The sequence below is a fragment of the Nyctereutes procyonoides genome, unplaced genomic scaffold (genome assembly GCF_905146905.1).
Source record: "Nyctereutes procyonoides isolate TBG_1078 unplaced genomic scaffold, NYPRO_anot_genome, whole genome shotgun sequence".
NCBI classification, from domain to species: domain Eukaryota; kingdom Metazoa; phylum Chordata; class Mammalia; order Carnivora; family Canidae; genus Nyctereutes; species Nyctereutes procyonoides.
Window position 1 is genome coordinate 13,556,205 of NW_026575046.1, and position 15,003 is coordinate 13,571,207.

The 15,003-nt window shown below is 38.5% G+C and overlaps 1 non-coding gene across 1 annotated transcript; it reads right to left on the reverse strand.

Annotated features, from left to right (window-relative positions):
* Window positions 1-14,381: 14,381 nt before the first annotated feature.
* LOC129510044 (U4 spliceosomal RNA) lies at window positions 14,382-14,516 on the reverse strand. Its single transcript, XR_008664492.1, has one exon. It is a non-coding gene; the product is annotated as a U4 spliceosomal RNA (small nuclear RNA).
* Between the last annotated feature and the right edge of the window lie 487 nt (window positions 14,517-15,003).

A 15,003-nucleotide genomic window follows, 5' to 3' on the forward strand; every position in this document is an offset into this window, starting at 1 on the left:
ATTATATTCCAATAACATCTTAATAAAACCATTATTTATTGCACAGGAGCTCCTTTGACCTCTTTTGGGAACCTACTCTAATACTCTGTGGCTCTTGTTCATAAGAACATTCTTTTTCCTAATATCTAGTCTAAACTTTTCCTTCCTTAGCTGAAGGCTTTTTGTCTCCCATTTTTTTTTTGAAACTACAAGTGATTCCCTTTCCTCACTGAAGACTAAACTTTGTACCTAATGGCTAGAATGTCAAACAAACATTAATCTTGTCTCCTGCCTCTTTAGAGATGGAGGAATGCCCAAAAGCAATTTAGCTTTAGACAGCAGAAGTATTTGTGTAGTGTTCTTTACCCTCTGATTCATCTCAAATCATCTTGGATTAAGCTTTATTTCTCAAAGATGCCAACAGCATAAGAATCTACCTTGAAACTTAATAATCACTCCATACTCCTACATTTCATTTTAAATTATGTCTCTCTCTTACATAAGCTACCTACTGTAAAAAGGATACTTATACATTTGCAAAGAACCATTTATATGCCTCAGCAATACATGTATCATTTGAAATTTTCTCTTCATAGATAGGGCCTACTCTAAGACCACTTAATATGCAAAAAATTCATACTTTCCAAAGAGCTATGTAAGGGGCAATTGTTCACATCCAGGCAAACCTCCCCACTTCCCCCACCACTCTAAACACACATACACATGGGCCAGTCACACTGAAATTCCACCTTTGGGAATGTAGCCCTTAGGGATAACTAGTTCAAGATTTCCATGTAGATCTCCTAGGAGGAGGACGACACTGGCATTTCTTGATATTCTCTCTTTATACTTTTATTTCCAAACTAAGGGGGAAGGAATTTCAATATAAAGAGCTGAAAATAGAATGAGCTAGTGCACTGAGGCAGGAGTCATTTATTCCTTTTAGTGTGAACTAGTTTGATCTATTCTTCACTCTTAAGATATCATTGACATCATATTTTGAGCTAATGGGAATTTTAATGGGGAGGCATAATGGTGGAGGATGTGGGCAGGGGTAGTGATGATAATTAAAGAAAATTTTCAAGTAAGTGGGAGGATGGACCAGTGAAAATGTTTTAATAAGGAGTTGAAGGCATTTAGAGGGCAGAAGAGAAGGGCATCCATCTGCTCTCCATTTCAAGTTGACCTGATTGCATTCTCCTTTATTCTTCTACTACATCCACTAGAAAAATTCTAAAAGCTATGTCGAGGTTACTGGTTTGTTTGTTTGTTACCCTGACTGGACTCCTTGAGGACAGGAAACCAGAAGCAAGGGCTATGGGGAATACAATATGGGACAACGGGAACATAATTTCATAATATCAGCTGCATAAACCAAAGCCAAATAAAAATTAAAAAGAAAGAATGCATTACTTAAGATTTCCAATGATTTATGGTAGCCTATCAGAATGTGGAGTGTACTGCATGCAGTTTTATGCTTATACAAATGGAGTTAAAAGGGATTGAGGAACATTGCTCTAATTTTGGGATGCAAAACTTATTGAAGAAAAGAAAAGGGGTTAAATGGTCCAGAAAAGATAAAGTTTAAATACTCTTTTGAAAGAAATGGTGATGATGATGACAGCGGTGGCAGTCAAGATTTACTAGTAAGTATTTGTTGTGTGCTAGGAACTATGTAGAATTCTGTTCATAAATCATTATTTAATCCTCACAACACTCTTTGAGATTGGTGCTATTTTTATTCTTGCCTTTCAGATTAAAAAAAACAACCCTGAGGTTTAGCGAGGTGAAGTAAGCTAGGAAATAGAGGAGTCAGAAATTGAACCTGGCATCTTAACTTGAGGAAAGGACTCAATTCCCCATGTAAGTGGAAATGAACCTATGCAGTTATATTCTCTACCAGAAGACCTTGCTTTTTGGCTATTTTTCCAAAAGTAATACCATCAATACTCCTCTGTAAAATCTCTTTGTAGACAACATCAAATCTTGTGGAATGGCTGCCTACAGTTAACAAATGTATAGATTTCGAGTACCGGTGTTTTTAACATTAGCTTGCAACAGCAGGCTGCCACATTGGGAATTTATGTCACAGTTCTCTATTTATTACAGTGATGTGAGCTAGTGAATTTCATATTCTCAGCTCTTTATCTGGCAGATATAAGCATATTACCACTTGTCAAGGGTTATGATAAGTAGACAGATAATTTTGAGGAAAAAATTTAAAACACTGGAACAAACGTTTAACAACTAATTCTTTTTTTGTATATATATTTTTGGAGTTCAATTTGCCAACATATAGTATAACAGCCAGTGCTCATCCCATTAAGTGCCCCCATCAATGCCCATCATCCAGTCACCCCATCCCCCCACCCACCTCCCCTTCCACTACCCCTTGTTCGTTTCCCAGAGTTAGGAGTCTCTCATGAACAACTGACTCTTAAGCCTGTGTTGCCACATAAAAAACTTGAAAAAAAAAAAGCACAAAAGCAGGAATCCTAGCATTCCTGGATCAAATTTCAACTGCCATTAAAAATGGTTTGGCATTTCCTCATGAATATCTGTCAGAGTTTCATCACATTAGGTATTCTTCTAATATGTTAAATAAAATTGAGGGAGGAGTCACAAAAATAAGAAAGAATTTTGTACAGTTTGATAATCTAAGTTGTTATATTAAATGTTTCATATTTTGTTTACTATTTTGGCCACGGCTATAACGTTTGCTTAAAAATACTTTCTGAAAAAATGGCATCTGGTCCTTGAACCCAAAGAGCTAGTTACACTGTTTCTTAGAAAAATCAGTTTGGTTCATATAATTTTTACTTATGGTATATTTTCCAGTAAAATAGCCTATTATGAGATTAAGGACTGTTTGTACTTACTATCAGGAACCAAACGGTATTTGACCGTAGTCATGCGGGATGCCTGGGTGGCTCAGTGGTTTAGCATCTGCTTTTGACCCAGGGTGTGATCCTGGGGTCCTGGGATCAGGTCCCTCATCGGGCTCCCTGTGTGGAGCCTGCTTCTTCTTCTGCCTATGTCTCTGCCTCTCTCTGTGTGTATCTCATGAATAAATAAATAAAATCTTAAAAAAAATAATACAATCATGTTTTTTAAGAATCATGGTATAGCCTGGGTTCCTCTGAAAACAGCATGAAACTAAGGCTTGTATGTAGGTAATTTATTTGGGAAGTGGTTCTGAAGAAAGATGGAATGTGAAGGGATCCCTGGGTGGTGCAGCGGTTTGGCACCTGCCTTTGGCCCAGGGCATGATTCTGGAGACCCGGGATCGAATCCCACGTGGGCTCCTGGTGCATGGAGCCTGCTTCTCCCTCTGCCTATGTCTCTGCCTCTCTCTCTCTCTCTCTCTCTGTGACTATCATAAATAAATAAAAACTAAAAAAAAAGAAAGATGTAATGTGAAACAGGGAAGGAGGAAAAGCCAAAACAGGGATGCATTATTGATTTGAAAACCATTGCAGGAAAAGCAGTATAGGTACTTGATCCTGTTGGGAACTTATCATGAGCCTTTTGAAATGTCTCTCATACTGTTGCCTTAAGTAAGTGTTGGTTAATGATGGCCTCTGGGGCAAAATCTGCCTGGGCGGCTATTTATGTAAATAAAGTTTTATTAGAACACAGCTACATCATTCATTTATTTATTTCCTATGGTGTATTCAGGTTATGATGGCAGAGTCAAATAGTTGTGAAAGAGACTGTATGGCTTGTAAGCCTAAATTATTTTCCATCTGGCCCTTTACCAAAAAAAAAAAATTGCTTACCTTTGCCTTAGAAGATTAAAGGAGGATGAATTTATCCATTAGCTTTTCTCCCTAGTGATCAAGGATCTTTTCAATGGAATTAGCTGTCCCACTCTTTTGGGTTGTTCTCATGTAGGAAGTAGACTCCTACACTTTGGCATTAGAGAAAGCCTGAATGCAAGAAGTGAAAGATGCCTCACATGGTCCAAGATGAGTCACTATCACATTAAAGACAGGACAATCTGGACAAAGTCTGTATAGAATTGGATGCTATAGGATGGTTGGAATAAGAGACTGGGTGAGAGTATGAAGTGTGCACAAAATGTGTCCAATATTTAGTGAAAATGTTATGATGATGGTTTATTCATTCATTCACTGCAAAATATTTATTGAGCACCTATCATATGTCAGAGTCTTCTAGATGCTAAGGATATGATGATGGATAAAACTGACAAAAATGTCTGCCCTCATTGAGCTTATAGTCAGGTGTAGGAGACCAATAATAAATACTCCATAAAATCATACTATGTTAATAGCAATGACTATACAAAGAGCCTTTGAGGGAAGAGCAATGACCCTGAGACCAGAAGAACACCTGATATATTTCAGAAATAGCAGGATGGAGCATTATGGGAACTGGTGGGGAGGTAGATTGTGTAGGCAGGCTATGTTAAACAGAAAGGATTTGGGATTTTCTGAAGGGTGAGATGGGAAGCCAGCCATTGGAAGGTTTAAACAGAGAAGTGACATGATTGGACTTTTTTCCCCCTCTAAAGTACTAAAAAAATTGAGATGTAACTTACACATTGGTAGACTTAAACACAAGTGCACAAACCTTAAGTGTGTAGCTCAGTAAAATTTTACATATGTATCCACCCATGCAGCCAACACCTGGATTAAGATATGGAAGATTGCCATGAACTGAAAAGATTCTTGCTCCTTTCAGTCCATGTTCCACTTCCTCAATGAGGTAGTCAGTCTTCTGTCTTTTAATACCACTGATTAGTTTTGTTTGTCCTTTGAACCACATTTAAGGGGAACTATGCAATATATTTTTTATCTGGCTTTTTGTGCTCAACATTATATTTTGAGATTCATTCATGTTATTGCACATATCACTGGTTTTCTCTCTTTCATTGTGGTGTAATATTCCATTGTATGGATGAATATACTATCATTTATCCATTCTCCTACTGATGGGCATTTGGGTTGCTTTGGGGCTTTGGCTATTAGGAATAAAGATGTTATGAACATTTATGTATATATTTTTTGGTGAATACATGCACTAGTTTATCTTGGGTATAAACAGACATGCTGAGTCATAGGGTGGGCATATGTTTGGCTTTAATATACATATGGCCAAAAATTTTTGCTAAGTGGTTGAACAAATACATTCTATGAGATACATTCTATCGACAATATATGAGAGAGAGTTCCAGTTACTAGACATCCTTGCCAATGCTTGATACTGTCAGTCTTTTAAAAAGACATTCTGGTAGGTGTGTAATGGTACCACAAAGTGGTCTTAGCTTGCATTTTCCTGATAGGTAATAATATTGAGCATTTTTAAAAAAGATTTTAAAAAATTTATTCAAGAGAGACACAGAGAGAGGCAGAGACATAGCCAGAAGGAGAAGCAGGGTCCCTATGGGGAGCCTGATGCAGGACTCGATCCCAGGACCCTGGGATCACGACCTGAGCCAAAGGCAGATGCTCAACCACTGAGCCAACCAGGTGCCCCAATATTGAGCACTTTCAGATGCTCAAAAGCACATACTTTTTGACCATCTAGAAATGAAGTAGCTGTTCAAGTTCTGTCCGTTTTAATGTTTTTTTCTTACTGATTTATAGCTCTTGATATATTTTATATCCAAAATATTTTTTAGCTACATGTGTTGAAATATAGTTTTCTAGTTAGGAGCCTGCTGTTTACCTCCCTAATGATTCATTTTAATGAACAGAAGTTCTTTATTTTAATGAAATCCAATTTATCATTTTAAAAAATAGTTACTGCTTTATGTGTCCCACTAAGGAAATCTTTGCCTCATACAGAAACAAAAGCCTATGTTTTCTTCTAGAAACTTGGTTTATCTGTTATAGTTGAATTGATGTTCCATCTTGAATGAATTTCTATATGTGATTTGAGGCTAGGAATATACATATTGTCCCCGTTTTGATATCTTACTGTTCTAATACTATTTATTAAACATATTATTCTTCCCACACTAGATTATAATGGTGCCTTTGCTGTATATCATGTGGTAATATATACGAGTTTATTTCCAGAGTCTAACATTGCTCTATTTATCTAAGCTTTCACTAGTACCATATTCTCTTAATTTTTGTAGATTTGAAAGAAATCTTAAAATATGATAATGTAAATTCTCCAACCTTATCTTTCTTTAAAGTTGTCTTATTCTTGGTTCTTTGCATGTCCTTATAATTTTTAGAATCAAGTTGTCCATATTTTGTGATATTGTTCTTTTAGTGACTAATCTAGAAAATTTAAAATGTATTTCTTATAGCTCATAATCTTTTTGTGATGTCAACATAGAGCATTCATCAAAACCTGTCTTCTCTAGCTAAACAAGATATATACCTTCTCCCAAACACTATGGCTTTGGAAATTTTTCTCCAACTTTCAGCATCCTAGAAGCTGTTCTCCAATAGGCCCTGTGGAATCTTTCCTTGCACACATGTAGTTCAACACTCAGTTAAAGTCCCTCACATGTAGCTCAACACTCAGTTAAAGTCCCAGAATTTCCATGCATGTCTTGGGGGTTCCTTCTCTGTGATTGCTTTATTTCTGGTACCCTGACAAGGCCCTCTCCTAAATCCCAGTCACTTTAGCATTCCTGAACTCTCACTTTGGTTTCTTCAGCCCACCAAACTGCTACTCTTTGAAAAGTGTCAAAGAAAAGGTAGAAATCACCTCATGTAAGTCCCTCCTCTTAAAGTTTGTAGCATTGTGTTGATTTCGGTCCAATTTCTTATTATATATATATATTGTATCCAGTTTTATAGTTGGATAGGTTCAATACCAGCTGCTTTATCATGGTCTGAACAGGAAGCCCTGATTTGGGTATTGAAGAGATTGCTTTGGCTTCTTTCTGGAGAAAAGATTGGGGGTGGTGGTACCAGAAAAGACTAGTGAGGTAAGTAAGGTAATTTTTGCAGTAATCCAGGTGAGAGATGATAGTGGCTTGTCCAGAGTGTTATCAGTGATGTGGTAAGAAGTGGTCAAATTTGGAATATATTTTGAAGGTAAAGATGGCAGGATTTTCTGATGGATCTGGTGAAGAATGTGAGAAAAATAATGGGGTCCATGGTGGCACAAAGGATTTTAGTCTATGGTACTGGAGAAAAAGGTTTTCATTTATTGAGATGGGAAGACTGCAAGTGTTGGAGGTTTGGGAGATACCTACTAGACAGAGTCAAATGGACAGTTGTATATATGGCTCAGGAATTCAAGAGAGAGAGGAGGGACTAGTGAGACAGGAGATACAGATTATATTTAGTTATGAGACGAGATATAATCACCAAGGAAGCAAGCAGAGATATAAGATAAAACAAGTTCAAAGATTAAGTCTTGAAAAAACACATTAATAACTTAATTATAGCTTTATAAGCTTAATTTAATTTAGTAAAAATCATTTTATAGGCAGCCTAATGGGGAATGGTGGTAAATATTTAATGAGAGTTAATGGAGTATTTGAGACTCCATTAACTTTTATGTAAATATAGGAATTACATGCTAATTGGGTGTTTGAACAAATTATTCACTGGTTCTAGGTCTCCATAGATGCATGAGAATACAATCAGAATATAGTTTTAATATATTTATAAAACTTGTTTTGTAGAACCTGTTTTGTGAATCACAGGGATATAACATACACATTAAAAAGAGTAAAAATCACTTATGTTTACTGATGCCAGTGGAGCATACAATATGACAGTAGGACTTAAGGGACTCCATGTAGTTCCCTTCAGACCAATCTTTATAAAGAGCTGCTATACAGGTCAAGTGCACGATATGGTCTTTCTGAATATTAAGACATTTTATCTTTTGGAAGGGCATATTATGGCTCAGCTGAACTACATTTTTAAAAATAATACATAGAATGAGAAGTGCTATTTTAATAATTTGAAAAGCTGAGTTTTTGCCTTTTAATTTATGAAATCAATCCAGTTCCCTGCATATTTCAGAGTGTAACTCCTGCCATTCTTTGTTCTGTCTTTTATCTGTTTCTTAAGAGACAATAATCTAAAACCATAGCCAAAAGCCTGATACAGCCTATAATAAAAATGGCTTGAGTTTTTCCTCAGATATATTATCCAATTTTTCTCTAATGATAATGGGATGGATTTCAGATCAAACACTTTAACTGGGCAAATGAAGTAAAAATTTTTAGTGACCGCCTTACGTTCTATATTATCGTAGCCCAATTATTAGAGGTGGTCTGATAAAGGGGAGAAGGTAAACACAGCAGAGCCAAGAGCTTGTAGGAAAACCCTGGTGTAATAGTGAAGTGTTTTCACAACTGTAAATTACACTGAAAATTGCTTATCAATCAAAATGTGAGAGCAACACCAAAAATATTAATCAAGTAGGAAGTGGTCATCTTAATGGTGAAACAAAGCCAAGAGAAATTAGGAAGCTTACTGTTACAGTAACTGTGTTTTATAAGAGAATGTTCATACTCTTAAAAATACACCTTGAAATATATAGAGGTAAAGTGGCTTGATGTAGGACTCTCAAATGGTTCAAAAATTAATTTTATATATGTGTGTAAATATATATAAATACAGACAGAGAGGGAGAAAGAATAAGGAAGTGTGAGAGAGAAGTCTATAATTGATAAATGGGAGCAATATATTAACAATAGGTGACATTCTTACAGCTTTTCTAAATGTTTGAAATTATTTCCATATCCAAAGGTACAAAAATGGATACACACATGAACGCATAAACACAAGCACACACACACAAAGGGAAGTTAATCATGAACATTGCTACCTAAGCCATACTGCTTCATTATCATTCTTCCTCATGCTTAAATTACCTCAAGAATGTCTTTGGTATTTTTCAAATGACCAAGCTTCTCATGCTTCATCTCAGGCATTAAAGGATATTAGTCTTCCTTTGTCAGTCCGTGTTCTTTTCTCTGAAAGGCACAACTCCCATGACTTTAGAGAAGATGGATCTGGAAGCCACAGAACACAGCTGCTCAATGTGCTACTTGTTAAAGCTTTGCTGGGGACTGGGCCCTTATGCATTCACACCTCCAAACTCTTAGGTCTGACTGAATTTTCCTTAGTCTGGTCCAGGTATCTCTGCTAATGGTCTAGAGGGTGAAAGTGGCTCTCTGCCTCCTGTATTGAAGTGATAGCTTTGAATGCTATGTGATGAGTCCTCTTCTGTGTTTTCTAGCAGGAGAAAATTTGTGCCAGATTTTAAGTTCTAAGGTTTATTACCCAGTACATAGATGTTCAAATTATATTTGTTAATTTTTTTAAAAAAGATTTTATTTATTTATTTATTTATTTATTTATTTATTTATTTATTTATGAGAGATATATATAAAGAGAAGCAGAGACACAGGCAGAGGGAGAAGCAGGCTCTATGCAGGGAGCCTGATGTGGGACTTGATCTGGAACTCCAGGATCACACCCTGGGCTAAGCCACTGACCACTCAGGCATCTCTATATTTGTTAATTGACTCTAAATTTGCTTTGAAAGAGCTGTAGAACTACAAAAATATTTACATAAGGTGCAATCCATTTGAAAATCAAACAATTCAATGCAATAAAGCAAGCAATGCTACTAAGGCAGAGTGGAAGAGTCAAAGGGGGATCAGCCAGCTGGCAGACAGCAGGATCTCTCAAACGTAAATGTGCATACAATTCCCCTGGTTTTCTTGATAAAACACAGCTTCTCATTGGTAGTCTGAGTGTGGCTTGAGCTTTTGCATTTCTAAATAGCTCCTAGAAGATGCTGGTCCATGGACTGCACTGAGTAGTGAAGTGCTATGAGGGCACAGAAAGAGGAAGGGCTCATGGTGGCCTGGAAGGCTTCATGAAGAGGAAGGTTCTAGATGGCTGTGGAAGGAGCAGAATTTAAGTAGATGAGGAGGGAAAGAGAGCATTTCAGGTGCAAAGATTTTCTTAACAAAGGCACAAGAGTGGGAATGAACTTAATTTGGTAGGAGAGCTCCTAGCCTGAATTTGGCTGCAAGAGAGAGTTTATGTAGTGGAGAGGAGGAAGTGAGTTTAGATTGGAAGTTTTGAATATTGGGCTAAAGATCATTGACTTTATATTATAGGCAACAGACAAGATGTTAGGGAAGAAGAGGGTGTGAGCATCCACATGATCCTCTTGAACAAAGAGGATGAACAAAGGCAGAACACGATTAGCTGTGTGCCACAAAGGTGGGTTACAGGGAGCTTATAGGCACTCTACTGCAGAGCATCTGAGATAAGCTTAACTGTATCCTCTAAAAATTCATGTGTTGAAGCCTTAAACCCCAGTACTTCAAAGTGGGATTCAAGAAATGATTAAGCTAAAATGGGGTTATTAGGGTGGGCCCTAACATAACACAACTGGTGTCCTTCTAAGAAAAGGAAATTTGAACATAGTTATATAGGGAAGAGAATGCGAAGATACAGAAAAAAAGACATCTATAAGCCAAGGAGAGAGGCCTAGAAGAAAAGATACCTTGATCTTGGACTTCTAGCCACTAGAATAGTGAGAAAATAAATTTCAGCTATTCAAGCCACTCAGTCTGTACTTTGTTATGGCAACCCTAGCAAACTAATATAGCACCATTTTCTCTTCCTTCCTTTCCTTAATCAGTCAACTAAATGTATGGCCCGTCTGCCATACACAAAATACTGTTATGGGCACAGAGGGAAATAGAGAAAAGTACAGGATAAAAAGAAACATAAGGCATAGATTTGCTCTCAAGAAGGTGCCATTCCCAGAGGACTTCTGGGGAAGATGGCAGAGTAGGAAGACCCTAAGCTCACCTTGTCCCATGGATACAACTAGATGACACTTACATCAGTGTTTATAACCCAGAAAACAACCTGAAGATTGGCAGAATAAACTCCACAACTGAATATAAAGAGGCCACAAAGAGGACAGGAGGGCAGAGAAGTGGTTGGAAACTAAATGAACTTGAGGGACTGTCTACAGGAGGGAGGGACACAATGGGAACAGAGAGGGAGAGCAACAAATGCCCACACTGGGGATCCCACACAGGGAAGATGAATTCCTGTAACAGTTGGCTTTGAAAACCAGAGGGGTTGAATTTCATGAGTTCTTACAACTAGTGGGATTTAAAACCTGGAATTGTAAAGAAATCAGTGGCTCAGCTCTGGGAAAGCTGGTAGGCTAGAGGAACCGGAGTTTCTGTCCCTAAAGAGAAAACACAACAGCCTGTGGAGATACAGCCATAGAAGCAACAGTCTGAAAAGTGCCTGGGGCATATGGGAAGAAGAGTTATTTACTAATATCAGAGCATGTCCCAGAAGGACAGAAATCCCTGGGGAACTCCTCTGGGAGCAAAGGAACTGGCAGGTGCCATTTCCCTGCCCTGCTGCCCAGGATAAACACATGGACACCTCCAGGACTTGCTATCTAACTAGTGAGCATTGCTGCCCCACACTCCCATGTTGTGCTTTTGCCAATCTACCTCTCCAGACAGCCTGCCTCAGTCCAGGTGCTGCAGGGCCCTCCCATAGAGGAAAGGAGACAGGCAAAGCTTGCTAGCATTGTTGCACCTGCCTCACTTTTGAGCTTGGGTGGATCTGCCCTCTTCAGAACTGTCTTGGCCAGAACCCATACAAGGCAGTGTCACAGGCCTGGCAGTGTGCAAGCAACCCTTATAGTGGCCAGCACCTGGAGAGTGGGAAAGATAAACACAAACACAAGTCCGATGGAGGCCCCAGCAGTGGGCTGGAGGCAGACAACTGGTCTGACTGCAGGCCCTGCCTACCACTGAAAGCTTTTCAGGGGACAATACAGTGAAAGTGCCCCGCAGTTTGGTGCTACTACATCTCTGACAAATTCCTGGTCTGACTCAATTTAAGTCCAAGGTGTCCTCAGTCTGGCTCACCAACACTGTAAGGATCAAACACTGCCCACAGCAGGCAAAGAGCCACTGCAGATGGCTGGACTGAAGGAAAAGGCAGACAGATACAACAGGAGGGTGTAGGCATCACAAATAGGAGATATCCCCAAAGTGCCAGGTTCTAGTGAACAGGGGACTGCACAACAGGGTACTATAGGATCTCTCTGGGGAAGCACATTATTTTCAAGTGCAGGAGATATAGCTGTCCTTCCTAACACAGAGAAACAGAAACAAAGAGTTAGACAAACTGAAAAGACAGAAAAATATGTCACAAATGAAAGAACAGGACAATATCACAGCAAGAGACCCAAGTGAAATGGTGATAAGTAGTATGCCTGATAGAGAATTTAAAGTAATGGTCATAAAAATACTCACTGGACCTGAGAAAAGAATGGAAGACATCAGTTAGACCCTTAGCAATGAGATTTTTAAAAAAACTAATCAAAGATGAAGAACACAATAAATGAAATTTAAAATACACTAAATAGTAGTAGACTAGACAAAGCAAAAGGAATCAATGGCCTGGAGGACAGTAACGGAAAGCAATCAAACTGAGCAGGTGTGAGAAAAAAATATGCAAACTGAGAATAGACTTAGGAAGTCAGCAACACTAGATCCCAAAAGGAGAAAAGAAAGAAAAGAGGGGATCCCTGGGTGGCTCAGCAGTTTAGCGCCTGTCTTTGGCCCAGGTAGCGGTCCTGGAGTCTCAGATCGAGTCCTGCGTCAGGCTCCCTTCATGGAGCCTGCTTCTCCCTCTGCCTGTGTCTCTGCCTCTCTCTCTCTGTGTCTATCATGAATAAATAAATAAAATCTTAAAAAAAAAAAAGAAAAGAGAACAGAATTTTTAAAAATATTTTTTTAAAAACTTATTTGACAGAGTGTGAGAGAGTGCACAAGCAGGGGGAGCAGTAGGCAGAGAGAGAGGGAGAAGCAGGCCCCTCCCCCAGTAGGGAACAGAGCATGGGGCCCAATACTAGGACCTTGAGATCATGAGGTGAACTGAAGGCAGACACTTAACTGACTGAGCCACCCAGGTGCCCCAGGAGCAGAAAATTTATTTGAAGAAATAACTGCAAACTTCTTGAATTTAGGGAAGGAAACAGAAATCCAGATCCAGGAGGCAGAGATTCCCCCAACAAAATAAACCCAAGGAGGTCCACACCAAGACATAGTAATTAAGATGGCAAAAAGTAAGGACAAACATTATATGTTCTCATTCATTTGGGGAATATAAATAATAGTGAAAGGGAATAGAAGGGAAGGGAGAAGAAATGGGTAGGAAATATCAGTAAGGGAGACAGAACATAAAGACTCCTAACTCTGGGAAACGAACTAGGGGTGGTGGAAGGGGAGGAGGGTGGGGGTGAGGGTGAATGGGTGACGGGCACTGAGGGGGGCACTTGATGGGATGAGCACTGGGTGTTATTCTGTATGTTGGCAAACTGAACACCAATAAAAATAATAAATTTATTATTAAAAAAATAAAAATAAAAATAAAATGAAAGTGAAAAAAAATAAAATAAAAAGATGGCAAAAAGTAATAAAGAGATAATTTTTTTTTTAATGATAGTCACACACACACACAGAGAGAGGCAGAGACACAGGAAGAGGGAGAAGCAGGCTCCATGCACCGGGAGCCCGACGTGGGATTCGATCCCGGGTCTCCAGGATCGCGCCCTGGGCCAAAGGCAGGCGCTAAACTGCTGTGCCACCCAGGGATCCCAAAGAGATAATTTTAAAAGCAGAGAGAGAGACAGAGAGAGAGAGAGAGAGAGAGAGAGAGAGAAACAGTTACATACAAGGGAACCCCTTAAGGCTATCAGATGATTTTTCAGCAGAAACTGCAGGCCAGAAGGGAGTGTCATGATATATTCAAGTGCTAAAAGGAAAAAAAAAATCTGCATCCAAGAATATTCTAACCAGCAAGACTATTATTATTCAGAATAGGAGAGGTAAAAGGATGCCTGGGTGGCTCAGCAGTTGAGTGTCTGTCTTTGGCTCAGGGCCTGATCCTAGGATCTAGGATAGAGTCCCACCTCAGGCTCCCTGCGCGGAGCCCGATTCTCCCTCCTCCTATGTCTCTGTCTCTTTGTCTCTGTGCCTCTCATGAATAAAGAAAGAAATCTTTTTTAAAAAAATAAAGTAAAATAAAGGAGAGGTAAAGAGTTTACTAAATAAAAATTAAGGGAATTCAAAACCATTAAATTCTCTAAGAAATGTTAAAGGGAACTCTCTGAGTAGAAAGAAAAACTATGCAATAGTAAGGAAAGTAGGAAGCACAAAAGCAGTAAAAATAAATATATCTGTAAAAATCAGTCAAGGGACTCACAAAACAAATGGGTGTGAAGTAAGACACCATATACCTAAAATGTGGGGAGGAGAGGAATAAACAATGGGTTCTAACTTAAGCAACCATCAGCTTAATACAAGACTGCTATATATAGAAGATATTATATACAAACCAAATGGTAACCACAAATCAAAAATGAGTAAAAGATATGCAAAAAATAAAGAGAAAGGAATCCAAATATATCACTAAAGAAAGCCAGCAAACCATGAAAGAGAGCAATGGAAGAAAGTTTTTAATTAGCAATAATCGTGCCTTGGATAAACCTCATTGGCTACAATACTGCCACCGCGCAAAGCTGGCAATGGAAGAAAGGAATGGAGAAAAACGACAAAATCAACCATAAAACAAGTAACAAAATGGCAGTAAATACACTTCAATAATTATTGTGTAGTGCCTGGTTGGCCTAGTCAATAGATCATCCAACTCTAGAACTTGGAGTCATGAATTTAAGCCCCACTTTGGGTGTAGAGATTACTTAAACAAACAAAACAAACCCCCAAGGAACTGGGAGGCAAGGTCATGTCCTAAAAACAAGAAAAAATTACTTTAAATATAAATGGACTAAACATTCCACTCAAAAGACACAGGATGACAGAGTAGATTAAAAAAAAAAAAAACAAGACTCATATATAGGTTGCCTACAAGAGACTCATTTTAGACCTAAAGACACATGCAGATTGAAAGTGAGGGTTAGAGAAGCATTTTTCATATGAATGGACATCAAATGAAGGCCAGAGCAGCAATACTTATACTGAACAAGATAGACTTTAAAAGTAAGACTGTA